Below are 14,362 nucleotides of genomic sequence, written 5' to 3' on the forward strand. Positions count from 1 at the left end.
CCTTCGCCCTGACGCAATTGCTTGAGAGTTGGATCGTGTCTCCTACTCTCTCACCCACCTGCCCACAGAACACCGAACCCTGCCTCCCCTTCAGAAAGAAAGAGAGACACCACCGTGTTGATTACAGAGAACTACCAGAAGTTGCAAATGTGCATTTCAGCCAAGGTACGATCCATCTTTTTTTTTAAATTTCCAAATGCAATTGATCAAATATTATGGGTCTTGTTTCAAGGCAGGTGAATAGGTAATAAATAGTGAGCTGCGGGGAGGGGGGAGAGAAAGAAAGAAAGAAAGAAAGAAAGAAAGAAAGAAAGAAAGAAGAAAGAGCAAGGTGCAGCATTTTTTTTTAATAGAATCATCGGCAGCCAATGTGTCAGCAAAGTTCCATTTCATCTACATTTCCCCATTGCAACGAGAATGGACAGCAGAGAGTCTGCTCCATGACTTACTGCCAAGACTTAAATCTAAAACCAGATTAAGTATTCAGCGGCTCCAGCTGCAGCCAAGAGCAATTATCAGAGATGTCCTCCACCGAAAGACCTGACCTGTAGCCAGGGCTGGTGATCAAAATGATCTAAGCCATTGTACCAGCTATTAACTTTGCATCCATTCTTTTGAACAATGAATACACAGGCAAGAAGAGAGAGAGAGAGAGCTGCGGGAATCGAATTTCCCATGAAATATTGATGGGAAAATAACTGGTCATCTCTGATGCCAGCACTGTCTTTGGTGTGACGATGAGTTACTAGAACTCAAAGAGGCAAGGAGATCGAGTTATGCAGAGAGACAAGCCAGGGGTATCCCCTGGGATCCCAAATTCCTAACCCCCTGGCGGGGGGGGCAATAAACAGCAGTAGTCAGTTTGGGGTGGTGGGGAAAACCACCACACTCCAACACCTCTTAGAAGCAGAACACATATCCCCAAAGATATGGAGAGCCAGTGTGGAGTCGTGGCTAAGAGCCCGGGACTGGGGCCACGTGATCCGGGTTCCAGTCCCCACTGGGTGTCTGTGGGCCAGTCACAGACTCTCAGCCCAACCCACCTCACAGGGTGGTTGTTGTGGGGAGAAGACTGAGAGCAGGAAAACAAGAATGCTGTGAGCCGCTTTGAGTGCTTTCGAAAGAAAAAGGGTGCAATATAAATCTAATAAATAAATGCAATGTGTATGCCACAGATGTGCGACGTGATGGAGAAGGTCCACTGGAAGGGGAACGCGGCAGGTGGGCAGTGCTCGGATCCCCTCCATCCCCACTGAGCGACACCTCCTCTGAAACTCTTCCACCATCACCCGCTCTACCCCCATCAGGTGTTCCTGGGAAGCAGCAGGTGAAGGGATGGTTCAGCAGTCCACTCCCAGCCCTGCACCACCCCCTGCAAAAGTTCTTCCCATCAGCCCATTACAGACACATTTGCAACGGGCCCCTTTGCAACTCCATGCTTGGGCCCCCCACCTCTGAAAAGCTCCCTCCCATGAAACCAGTGGCCAAACTGGAGGAGACAGGAAGGGCCTCTACTCCTGGCTGGCTATGAGTTTTATGGACAGGCCTGTCTAAGGTGCGGATGAGGATATGGCCTGTCTGGGGACGGCAAGGAAAGGGAACGGAGTGTGGGAATAAGAGGGATGCTGTGCCATCCAAGCGCTCTCCTGAATTCCTATTCCTCTTCCCAAAGGTCAACCAGCACGGTGCAAATCCAGTCCAGGAAGAATGGGTTGCCCAAAGCAGGTAACTGCAGAAGAAGCGGAGCTGTCACTGCAGCAGCGACAGCAGCTGCCAAAAAAGTCTTCCAGATTTGGTCCTGGAAGCGTTTGCATCTCTACCTTCCCACACCTAACTGCATATTTGCCTAGGTCAACTCTGTCAGAAGAATGGGGGGAGAGCGCTCCATAATTAGCAGAAGGGGGAGGAAGAGGCGTGTGCCTCGGGCAACGGGGAGAGCAAGGTATTCCGGAAAGCTGGAGCGCGTCTGGGGGAAGCAGCAGGGCGCGTTCCAGAGGCAAGAGTGGGAGAAGAGGCGGAGGAGAGACCAAGGCAGGAGCTGCTGATCAACAGCAGAGGAAGGCAACAAGATCTAAGGTCAGGAATGTAGGCTGTGGCTGAGTCATGGTTGACTTAAACGGCTTGAACTATCAGCTCTGACATACCAAATGCCGTTATCAACCCGACATGAGGCTCGGCACTTACAGCGCGCCGTTCTGTACCTGCCTGTCACCCAGGGCTTAAAGAAATGTCAATTTAATTAAAGAGGATGGCTATGAGAACTAGGACAAGCTCTGTGACAAAAAGTACCTCGTACATTTGGTTCTGTAGTCATCTTGTTTCTGAAGGAAGCATCTAATCTCTACTAGAGGGCAGCCTGAACTCATGGCCAGATATCCTGGGGGCTAGGAGAAAACAAACGGAATCGCTGTACTGCTGAATGTATCTTAATAGGAGCGGATACACAAGGCTAATTCCCCCAAATCACAGAATCCTAGAATAGTGGGCTTGAAGGGGCCAGAGGGTCCAGCCCCCCGCTCTTGCCAGACACCAAGTCAAACCATCCCTTTCAGGTGCTTGTCCAGCTCCCTCTGGATGCCTCCACCGTGGGCAAACCCACCACCTCCCAACGCCTTGGGTCCCATTGCCATACTGCTCTCTCAGTCAGGAAGTCTTTGTTGATATCCAGCTGGAGCCCGGCTTCCTGTCCCTTTATTTCGTGTCCTGCGCTCTGGGATGATTGAGAAGTGAGCCCATCCTTCCCCTTTGTGGCAACCTTTTGAGTACTTGTCGAGTGCTGTCCCTTCCATCTTCCCCTCTTGATCTCAACATGCCCAGTTCTCTCAATCTCTACTCATAGTTTCCAGTCCCCGGATCACCCCCGTTGGCTTTCTCTGGACCCTTTCCAGCCTCTCCTTAAACTGTGGTGCCCAAACAGGGATGGGAGGACAACTTTTTTATGATAATCAAACGTTGCCTTTGGGCTACGCTGCCAATACAGACGAATCTCATGGGCTGCTGAAAGTGCATTTGCCTGTGGTGATCGTGTCCGCTCGTTACGTGTTCCCTAACGGGCTGGGATCGACCACATAATCCAACACAATAGGCACTGGCCACATCCATGCACCTTTATTTAAACCCCATCCAGGAAAATCTGATTGGCAACAGGCTGTCCTGATAGGAAGATGTTCACTGAAGAATCCCCAACTAACGACAGACATTACAGGACGAGGAGAGACCCAACCAGCAACATCACAGAAACAGGTATGGGAAAGAAACGGCAGTGAACCAGATGCCTTTATTTTTCATCTGAAAAAAGCATATTTAGGGGATTTTTCAGGAAACACATCTGTCCCGTCTCTCCACCACCCAACTTACTCTTTCACCCCAAGCATTAAAACTGCTGAAAATTCAGCACACACCTAATATTGTTTTCCGTAATAGCTGTGCGAGAGCCCTTGATGTGGCTGCCGTTTTCGTACTTGGGTCTAAAGGTCGCCAGAGTTCCTTGGACGGTGACTGATGCGGAAAATAGAATCTGGGACAGCTTTGGAACACCGTGTCATCGTTTTGTTTATACCCACTAACCCGTTCACCACACACAACGTGCCTTTGTTTACATTGCTATGGGAAATCCCATCCTTCTGCAATCCTACAGGAAGCAAACAGCAGCATCTGAAGGCCATGACACCATTCTGCCATATCACTCACAGACATACCAGGCAGAGACAATGGCCCATTCTCAAACTGGGGAGAGATGGTAAGTGAGGTGCCACAGGGCTTTGTCCCAGAACCGGTACTCGACAATCCTTTGCTACCTCCCCCAGCGCAGATCCATCAGCCACCCGGTGCCAGTAAAGCACCCCTGCACACCACTGCCTGGCTTAAGCCCCATAGCTTCCATGTAGCCTGAAGTGTCTGATTCTGTCTAATCTTGGAAGCTAAGCAGGGTCAGGCCCGGGCAGAAGTGGGATGGGTGACTTGAGTATATGATTCTATGATTATTGCTGTCAACTGCCTAGAGAGCTTTGGCTATAGGCAGTATAAAAATGTAACAACAACAACAACCACCTGCTGGCTGGTCTCACTTCCCCACCACCTTGCCGGGAGCTGTTCCATGCCTTGTGGGACAGGCCAGGCTCACCGACAGACCAGCAAACCCAACCTGCACATGAGTGTCCCAAGAACGAGCACCCAAGGCGGCCACCCGTGCCGCATCCTGTTCTACCCACTATACAGAGTTTAAAAATAACAATCACAGATTTTATTTCATAGATCTGAGCATTGTAAAGATTTAAAAAAGCATTAGGTTTTGCAAACGTATGCAGAGAGAGCACACTTTTAAAGCATGAAACTTTTTGGTGTAAAACATCCGTTTCTAAAGCAGTAACTCTCATTCCAATCTGCTCTGCATATCCACACACACGATCATATATGACAATCCAAAATGCATAGGGCGTTCCAGTTCCTACAATTAAAAGCACGGCCGGAGTTCATGTTGGTTAACTTGGTATTATTGTGAAATTCCCACTTTTCAACATGCTTCTGCTGTGGTTACCTATACCTCTGTAGCAGGGTGTCCACAAAGCCAGGCTGAATTCCTCAGCAGGTTATTCCCGAACTCTAGGAGTGGATGGGGTAATTTCTCCATTCATTGGCACGGGAAAGCGAGTCTTCCCTGCACCAAGATTGGCTGGAAAGGGGGTGAACATAACCTCCCATCGAGTGTCTTTGGGAAACCCTCACATCCCTTCCAACCATCTCCCTTTCCTTATTGAAGCCAATGGACTGGAAGTCCTCAGTACCAAAATTAACAACTGGAATGTGGCAAACTCCACCACAAAGCTGGGTTCCCCCAGTATCCTTGGTGGGAACTAGATTTCACGGACGCCTCCTGAAGTTTTTCTCGCCTGTGATGTGTTTTTCCCCTTCTCATCTGATGTAAATGGAGAGACATAAAGAGAAGCCAGACACCCAGAGAGAAACCAAAGTAAGTTGTGTGCACACAAGACGCACAAACAAGCCTACATTCATCAGGGGCAACTGAAAATTTTTGTGATTACTGTTGCATCCAATCTGTGATAGGGCTGATGGTACTTTTTCAAAACTGCCAAGGGAGCCCAGAAGCCCAAAATGGTTTGAAACGCCAGTTCTACAGCATCTAAATGTGATTTCATACAAATGGTTCAGGAAGAGTTTTGCTTTGTTTCATTTTGTTTAGGATCATAAAAGTTTCATTAGGTCTTGTAAAACACCCCCAATTTTGCTCTTCTTTGGACCGTAAATAGCAACTTCAGTCTGAAGTACTAGATAATATTCTCTCAGCTCACAATGCCACTCAATACTTAAACAATAAGAATTGATCCTGAAAAGAATTGAAACACTGCTTCCCTTCTGCACACGACGCAATTTACCCAAAATAAAGGAGTCCATGCAGAGACACAAATTAGCAGCAAAGAGCTGAGGGCATGGCACGATGGAAGCCGCACAGAAATCCCACAGCCAGAGAGAATCCCAATGCCGACTCTTTGAAGGCTGCAACTGGGAGGAGGAGGAGGGTTGGTATTCATGCCCAAAGGCCAGGGGCCATCAGCTTATTGCACAGTTTGGATCCATGGCTGTGTGTCTACAGGTGGTAAGAAAATGGGAGAAAATTCAGGCTTCTAATTCTCTGAAATACCTGCCCTTGTGAAGGTTCCTACATTGTTTTCAAAGCGGTGATGCCATGGAGATGTGAGTGCTTTTATAAAACAACGTCGGCAAACAAGGTTGAAAGGTAAGGCTCTAAGGGTTCCACAGCACAGGGGAACGGAGATGGCCATGCACAGTCTGGAGAATTGGGACCATCCCATGGACCAATCACCCCATGTGGACCTTCCTCATCAAGGATCGACGCTGGGGGAACACACCGCCCTCCCAGCACAGCTGGGCTCTCCAGTGTCCTCACCAGGGCTCACGGGGGCTGAGCTCAGCATAATCACGAGTAGGTTCTCCGCCTCTGATCTTCTGCCCATCCTGGAAGACCAGTCTTCATCCTCACACATCACCTGCGGAAGGCCCATCTTTCAATCGGCGTCCCCCAACACATGCCAAGACGCCCTAAAGCAACTCCTTCCAAGCGTCGAATTGAGATTCAACCTCTGGAACATCCCCCACAAGTTCCATGGCCAACTCTGCCCCATAACTATCCATGAGTCAGCATCCAGATTCTGACATCTCTTACCTACAAGAAGGCTCCAGGCATCTCTTTCCACTCCAAGTTGAAGAATGTAGTCAGTTCCTTCTCCTAATATTCTTGCTTTCATCCACCCTGAGAACTTGCATAAGATTTACACCAGCTGTTTACTGCCATGGTTCCCTGCAAAGATGGTACCAATTCTCTTTTCGAGAGCCGGTGTGCAGCAGCGCTCAAAATGCTGAGCAGTCTGAAGGGTGGTTCCATCTCTCTGTCTCTCTGCCTCCTCCAAGCCCTCTCCAGTTTGCTAATGGAGTTCCCAGAATTAAAGCCTTCACACCAGATGATGCCCCAAACAGGTACAGGTCAGGGTTTGGGTTTGGTAACCTTAACAGGCCCAGAAACACACTCTTCAATTGATGCAAGTTCAACTATCTAGAAATCTGGAAACACAGCAAGTCAAGGGTCAAGCGAGAAGCACTGTTTTCAAAACAAGAAGGCAAAAATATTGCTTTTTTTCAAAACAAGAAGGCAAAAATTTTTGCTGTCTTCGAAGCAAAAAGGGCTTTTCCATCTCCACAAATAAATCCCACCAGGTAGCATAAATGTTCCAAACCATAAAAATAGAATTGGAGGCAGTAATTCAGCATTTTGAAACATTTGGCATAATTTGAAAAGAAAAAGGCAAGATTGTAGCCGTCAAGGCTGTAAAGACAGATTCCAAAACAATATGCAGGAAAGATTTCTTAATCTTAATCTTTAAGATCAAGAAATCTTAATTCTTGCCTCACACATCATTACCAAAAAATGAAAATAAGATGCAAGAGACCTGCACTATTTTCAGTATTTTTATCCTCTGTTCAGGGTGAATTTGGACTGACTAGTGACTAAAATCGAATCGATCTAAATCACTCATCAGTGAGACTACATTTAAATCATGGCTTTCTACATAATTTGCACGCATGCCGGCCTTACCCACAGGTAGGAGAATTGCATTAAACTATTCCCAAACTGGGTCTCTTTCACGGTCTAATGCCATTACAGGCTTTTTCTTCCAAGGAAAGCATAATATGATAAATCTCAGGCTAAATGCGGAAAGATCCAAAGACTTGTGGAGTATTCTGCTTAAAAGGGTTCATTTTCATTTGTATGGCTTGACTCTCCCTCCTCACACTTAGCTTCTTGCGCAGATCGGTTCTACTCACAACAATCCTCTTCTATTCATTGAATGTTTTGAAACTTAGCTCTTAGGCAAGGGGTTGATTCTGTGTACATGGAACAGCAAAGGTACAACGGGATTAAGGGCTTTTCTCAACTCTGCATGTTTATTTTATAGCACTTTTGTTGTAAAGAAGAGGCATGTGATCTCTGCAGATGCAAATTCACAGTTTTGAGAACTGTAAAATCAAGCATCTGTGATAATATATTCCAGACAGAAAAACTGCCCAATCATCTTCCAAAATCCTCTGGAAGAGAATGACATTGTGAATGGATTAATGGAATTCATTTACCAAAAAAATTAAATATTGCCTGAATATACAGCCTCATGCTACATCATTAAAAACTAATTCTTATTCCTTGATGAACAACCTTTAGATTACAATGTATCTTAAATAGAAACCTTTGAACTACCATGTATCTTGAAAAAGATTTTTCCTCAAAAAACATTTTATTTTAAAAATCCAATTTGAATCAATAATCCATCTTTTTAAATTTTAAAACAACCATTCCTTTTCATCCCCCTTCATGTCTGTTATTATGAAAATACAATTAAACGAACAAGCTAAAGCACATTTGCTTAATTTACATAGTGTATTATGTTTTGCAAGTTGTGGACTCTTGGCTAACAATCTGGGTTGTGTTTTTGTTTCAATGGGGGGGAGATCCCAAATGCAAAAGCAGCTTTCATTCCTGCAAGAGTCTTCGGCTGAAAGAGTGACATGTCACAATCATCAAAAGAGAGACATCCCCACATTGAAGCTAACGATAGTCAAACAAATCCATCCACGGGAAAAGTACCACACGGCCTCCGGGACAAGATCTGCTTGAACTAAGGGAGACCTCAAGAGCTTCACTTGTGGTCCAGCAGGGCAAACCAAACCCCACATCCAGCACACCTGGATGGAAGCAGAGAATCCAACCTGAAGGACATCAAGAACACTCCATTAAGTCTTCCCTGTAGGAACGATGCCACAGTTCAACATGGCCAGAATATTCTAGCTACACAGCACTGGAAGATTTTGAGGAATGAACAGTACCTATCGGGCTACAGCTTTATTGCAACTCCAACATCAGAAGCACGGAACTTTGGACACAATTCAGCATCCCGAGAACGCCAGCTTACTATAAAACAAGCTGCCAAAAATACTATCAAGGTTCTAGCCCTCAATACTGTAAAAACATTTTCTGAATTGTGTAAGCTCCAGCCCATTATTGCAGTGGGAAGCTAAGAAGAAGTACAGAAAACCCAGCCCACTACGCAAGCAAATGAATTGTTAAACCAATGCCTGAGTTCAGCACACCCCATCTGAGCCCTGAGCAAAGTACACCCCATCTGGGCCAGTATAGAAAAGTTTTAAATAAATAAAAATAAATCTTTCAGGCTGAACATACACACAGAAAGTAGCATTCCTCTGGTTCAGGGTGATAATCTGTATTCAGTTATTTTAAAATTAGTACTCTTCTTTTCTGCCCAAAGGTATCCTCAAAGCAACATTATGAAATAAATCCTAACATTAAAAAAACAGAACTGCAGCATCAGATGCAATGGAAAACCAGTGCTATGAAAACAAACCATGGTTTGATCTTGGTATGTTTCAGCTAACCACAGTGCTATGAAAACAAACCATGGTTTGATCTTGGTACGTTTCAGCTAACCACAGTTGAAGAAAGCCACAACAGTGAACTGTGATTAGTTCAGAAAGAAACACAGAAGCGTTTCAGGTCTTTCCCATGTGCACAAGAGATAAAAGAAAGGGACAGGAAGGCACAGGAACCCAAGGGCTGTACAGCCTCGTTCTGGTAATACTTTATCATAATGAGAACTCCATGTGAACCAGGCCAAACCCTTAAATCAAGAACAGAAGCAAGATGTGCAACAGGTTCGGCCAATCGGGGACACCAACACATAATAAGTAAGGCGTGAGAGGGAAGAGTTGTGTTTTTTAAGTACCATCTTGACTCGATGTTGAAAGACCAGTAAGAAAGCACCGGATCAGCTCCCACACGCCCGAACTCCCCAGTCAGGTTGCCACGACCAAGAAGTCCGGTCCTTTGCTCTCACCAACTGTACCTCTGCAAGTGCGAAGGAGAACTGGAACTCAGCCGTTAAGCAGGATCATGCCAAAATCGGCAGCTCTTGCGTACAGATTGCTTTTTCGTTTTTTGGCGCTGCCCTTCTGTTCTGGCCCGACTCTGGGCTACAGGTTTGAGCGACCCCAAGAGCTCAATAAGCAAGGCCCAAGATTTACTCAAAAGGAAGCTTTATTGAAAAGACAAGCACATTTCTCCAAAAGCTAGCATCTTGAAGGGGTTAGCAAGAAAGGCCCTTACAGCGCTCGGCGTGTGGAAGTCGGCTGGGAGGATCCGCTAGGAGACCCCCCCCCCGGGGTCTGAACAACCCCCCCCCCGAGGGAAATTGCTAGCCTTTATAGGCTACTCATGAGGAAGAGATTGGCTGTTGCAAAGGGGCAGGAACTAGGCAGTACACAATGACCTGTTTACTTCGCCGGCAAGCCCAGAAGTATTTTATATCCAGCTTCCCATCACTGGACTCTGTGGGGCGTGAAGGTTCCCATCCTCATTAGCCGGCCACAGGTCACAACACCTGAGGCTCTCCATCAGTGTCAGTGGCACAGGGCGTGAGCTCATTAAGCCAGTTTTAATACCAAGCAGAAGCACGTGAGCTGATCTAAGACGGGAGACCCCAAGCCAAGTTCAGCTACGTGTTTAGTCCTTCGGCCATCTTTCCCAGGACCTTTGGAAAACACCTAGCAAGCTAAGCAAGAGGGAACTCTAGGGCAGCGTTTCTACTTATGCCAAGCAAGGCCTAAAACTTTCCAAGACTAGAGACCCAGGCCCTGAGTTTTACAGCTTAGGCCCCATACACTTTCCTCCAGGAAAATCGGATCCCACCTCTACCTCCGTCAGCAACACAAAACTCCTCCAAGGCAGTTTAAGCCTGAGAGAAAGCTGTTTATCCAAATCCATTCTGCAAATTCCACTGCCAAGAAGAGACCAAATTAAGGTCTTTCTAGTCCTAAGCACAAACTCTGGCGCTCTCCCACCCATCCCAGTTTCCAACCTACTCTTCTGCAGGAATGGACAATTTAAGACAGAAAAAGCCCTGGATGGAGTCTTTGGGATGTGCTTGTAGAGAGAGAAGGAGCCCTGGAGAAGGAAACACCTTGCCGGAACTCAGTGGGCACGATAAAGCTTTTGAGCAGCAGAGAATATCTTCTCTTCTTTTGGGGGCACCGAAGTGCCTTCCTCCCTTGCTCTTTCACAAAAAGTCCTGTAGGGCTTTTTGGTCTAACCATACATAGCTCTGTGCCCTTAGAAAATATGGTAGATTTAAAGCTTTGATTTAAATCAAGTTTCCCCAAAATATATTCCTAAACCATGACTCATACTGTTTAATCTAACCCCCAAAACTTGTTTCCTTTCCATTAAAAAGCACACTTCCTCTCTCTAGGAGGGCAAGCTTCTTTGCAGGGCTCATAACAGTATTCCTACTTTCCATTTCCCTTTCACTTTTCCAAGTTTTGATTGCATAATTCAGCTCCAAACTTAAAGCATGAAGAGCGCACAATTCTATGCATTCGACAGAAAACCATCCTTCAACGCTGAGCCAGCAGGTAGAACCTGTTTCGTAAGACTTTTTCCTGCCTTAACATGCCTAGACGTGCACCTGAGTTGATTGTTATTATTCATTTTTGCTCATGTGTCTTTGCCTGGGTGCTTTCATCTACCCGCGATCATTCAGAGTTTTAGAAGGAGAGCTGGCAGGCAGGTATCAGGCAGGGCAGTTTGGTTTTGTATGACGGAGAGGAAATGTCTGTTATCTTGGAGAGCAAAGACATTAACCGAAAACTGAGCAATCTGCAGAGCTCCGGTGTTTAGAGCGCATAACAGGGAGTGCATGAGACCATCCTGACAGGTGCCACAGGTGTGACTCTTCCTCAGCTGCTCCCAGGGGGTTACAGTGCAACACAGAGAGGGAACCGTTGCAAAACAGGTCTCCTCGGCTCAGTGTTACCTCTGCCTAACATAATGCAAACAGGTAGGCATACTCTGGTGCAGTATCCAGGATGACAGTTTTTTAAGCTGTTTTTCTACCCAGATCATGTCCTCAAAGCAATATATGGTGGGAAGGAATAAAAAAGCACTAAACCATTGTTTACCATTATGAAAACAAGCCATGGTTTCACTTTCGTTTTCAAGCAAGCACACTTCAAACAAACCAGTTTCCCATCACGCACACATGGCACAGGGGTTGTGAGTAACCTGAGAACAGGAGTGCCTGATCTTTTTCCCGTAAACAGAAGAGGTGGAAACAAGCCAAAGGCCGTGAAGTTCAACCTAGAAACACAACATCACAATGGGGCACTTGCTACAGCATTAACCAATTGCACAAACGCCACTTATGCGCACATTGGGCCACAAATGCCGTGGGTACAGTGGTGATGGTGATCCAAGCATCATTCACGGCTAGTGAGTTCCACTCTTCTTGGTAGAGCGGCAGAGTACAAACCGAATCAATCAGCTGTAAATTGGCAGCTTGTTTAATCGCCATTCTAGAAGAAACAGCAAATCAACAAACCATGCAATAACAGGCATGGCCCAAAACGGAAGATGAGCTGCAGGGCTTGGTTCCACAGCTCTTGATTTGCACAAGCTGTCTGGGCCGAGAAAGACTTGGAGGAGGGGGGTCTTTGGAACTTGGCAGAATCAAACCAGCACGTCCTTAGCCTGTCAGCACGCTACACCAGCTTCCCCAACCTGGCGCCCCTCCATGTGGGGGCAGAATTCTGGGAACTGGAGCCCAACACGTGAGAGGGCGGGGGATGCCAGGTCGGGGGAGGCTGAGCGGCACTCTCTAGGTCTGCTTCCCCGCACCCCGGCCAGCTCCACCGGGTGCCCTCCAGATGCCTTGGACCACAGCTCCTGCAAGCCACCCATCGGGGCGTGATGCGTGGGGCTGATGGGAACTGGAGTCCAAGCATCAGCGGAGGGCCCGAGTCGTGGCTGGTGCACGGGGAAGGAGAAAGTGCCGACCTGCGCCAGCGGCCGCTGCCCAACCTCCACCAGCCCCACGGCACGGGCCGGGCACGTCCGCAACCGCTGCCCCCGGGCTAGGAGCTCCGCTCGCCGCGACCTCCGCCCGCCCGCGCTGGCCGGGCCGAGGGAGACGGAGGGGGATGATGCCGGGCCGTGCATGACTCATGCAAACACCCTCCCCACGGCCGAAGGGCTTCACTGCGCGCGCAGCTCCTCACCTGCCCCCAGCAGCGCGTGTGCGCGACCGAGTTCGCGAGCAGCGCCAGCAGCCAGGCGAGGCCCACTGCGCGTGCGCCGCGCGGCCCCGCCCCGCCCCAGCTGGGCGGCCTCTCATTGGCTGTAGTGCGGGCCGCCGCCATCGCTCTGGGGCAGGAGGCTGGCGGGACTACACAGGCCAGGATGCACTGCGCGCGGGGCAGAGCGGGCGGGGGAGCGCGCGAGCGCGCCGCCCCGCCCGCTCTTAATCTCGCCTCGCTCTGTGCGGAGCGGGACGTTTCGCTGTTATTACATTGTTATTACTGTAATTATTCATTGTAGTTATTAGCCGTTCATTAGTATTATCATATGAATAATGATCGCTCATTATTCTTCAGCGTCATTTTTCATAACACTGAGTCATTGTCCTTAAATGAATAAGAAATATTCGTTGATATTATTTTTCATAATACCAGGGCATCATTATTATATTAATAATTTTCACTATTATTCACAATAGTGATTCATCGTTAGATGCATGATGACTTTTAAATTATTATTATTATTACTGTAAACTGCAGGATTGGGGAGCATCTCATGGTAGGATAACAGGAATTTTATTGTATGCTTTACACGAAAACCCGCGTAAGGTGGTTTTATGCTTTTACAAACCATTCTCTCTTTCTCTCTCTCTCTGTCTCTCTTCCTTTTTCCAAAATAGTGTCTACTTGAACGTTACCATGTTGGAAATGTAGTAGAACAACCAGAAAAAAATAGTTCTGCCTTTTGAACATATTTTCCATCATCATCGGCCGTGTTTATTTTACAAAGATTGCTGTTCTTGGGGAACCGCGCAGGACCAGCCAAGTCCCTGTCGATGCTTAGGTAGAGATGGAAAGGCTTGCACCCCATCTTGCTGCAGCCACCTGTGCCCCCTTTTCCTGTCCACACCTGTGCGGGAACACACCTGAACAGCCCACCCCCTGCATCTTTAAACTCCCAGCTATCCCCAGCCAGTAGCACTTTTCTCCTGCAGCTGTTAGATCTTATTTGTTGCTATTATTATTATTCATCCCTAACAGCCTCACCATATTGTTATTCTTTTAAAGGAGATCAGAACAGCGGTGACCCAGAGAAGGGCCTTCTCTGTGGTGGCCCCTCGACTTTGAAACTTGCTCCTAGATGGGTGCCCCTGACGCCAATGCTTTTTTCTTTTCGGAGCCAGGCCAAAATCTTTTTATTTTCCCATTATTTTAAAAGTTAATTCGTGGTTTTACTTTGGATTTTATTTGCTTAGTGATGGTGTACCATATGTATATGTATTGATTTCACTGTGCTGCCGCCCTGAGACATTGCGAAGAACTTTAAATAAATAAATATTTAGTTCCCAGGAAACTCATAAAAGGTACCTTAATATACAATCCCATGTGCAAAAGCATGTAGAAAAAATACCAAAAAAAGACAAAATCCCCAAATAACATTGAATAACAAAAAATCCAGCTAATTAAAAAAAAAAGCAGAGAGGCCGATGAACAAATGGTGACTGGAAAACGCTGGGAGCTGCACATTTTTCTTCTTTTAAACACACAAGGGAAGGCACCCTGATCTTAGCAATCCAGTTTTATCCCATAATAACAACGTCCCTTAAATGACATTTCCTTTAGAGAAGGACAGTTGAACAATCTGCCTGCTTGTTCAGGAATTTCACATCCAATGTCCGCAAGGCTTGCCAAA

General features: G+C 47.0%; 1 protein-coding gene across 1 annotated transcript in view; it reads right to left on the bottom strand.

Moving 5' to 3' along the window:
- The window catches only part of TSNARE1 (t-SNARE domain containing 1), a 372,223-nt gene extending 359,505 nt beyond the window's left edge, over positions 1-12,718 (bottom strand). Inside the window, exon 1 of the mRNA XM_044418957.1 lies at positions 12,652-12,718. The gene's annotated coding sequence lies outside the window, so the exon portion shown is untranslated. The remainder of the gene's footprint in view (positions 1-12,651) is intronic.
- Positions 12,719-14,362: the final 1,644 nt, after the last annotated feature.

This window comes from Varanus komodoensis, unplaced genomic scaffold (assembly GCF_004798865.1).
Source record: "Varanus komodoensis strain SLA01 unplaced genomic scaffold, ASM479886v1 scaffold95, whole genome shotgun sequence".
NCBI lineage: Eukaryota > Metazoa > Chordata > Lepidosauria > Squamata > Varanidae > Varanus > Varanus komodoensis.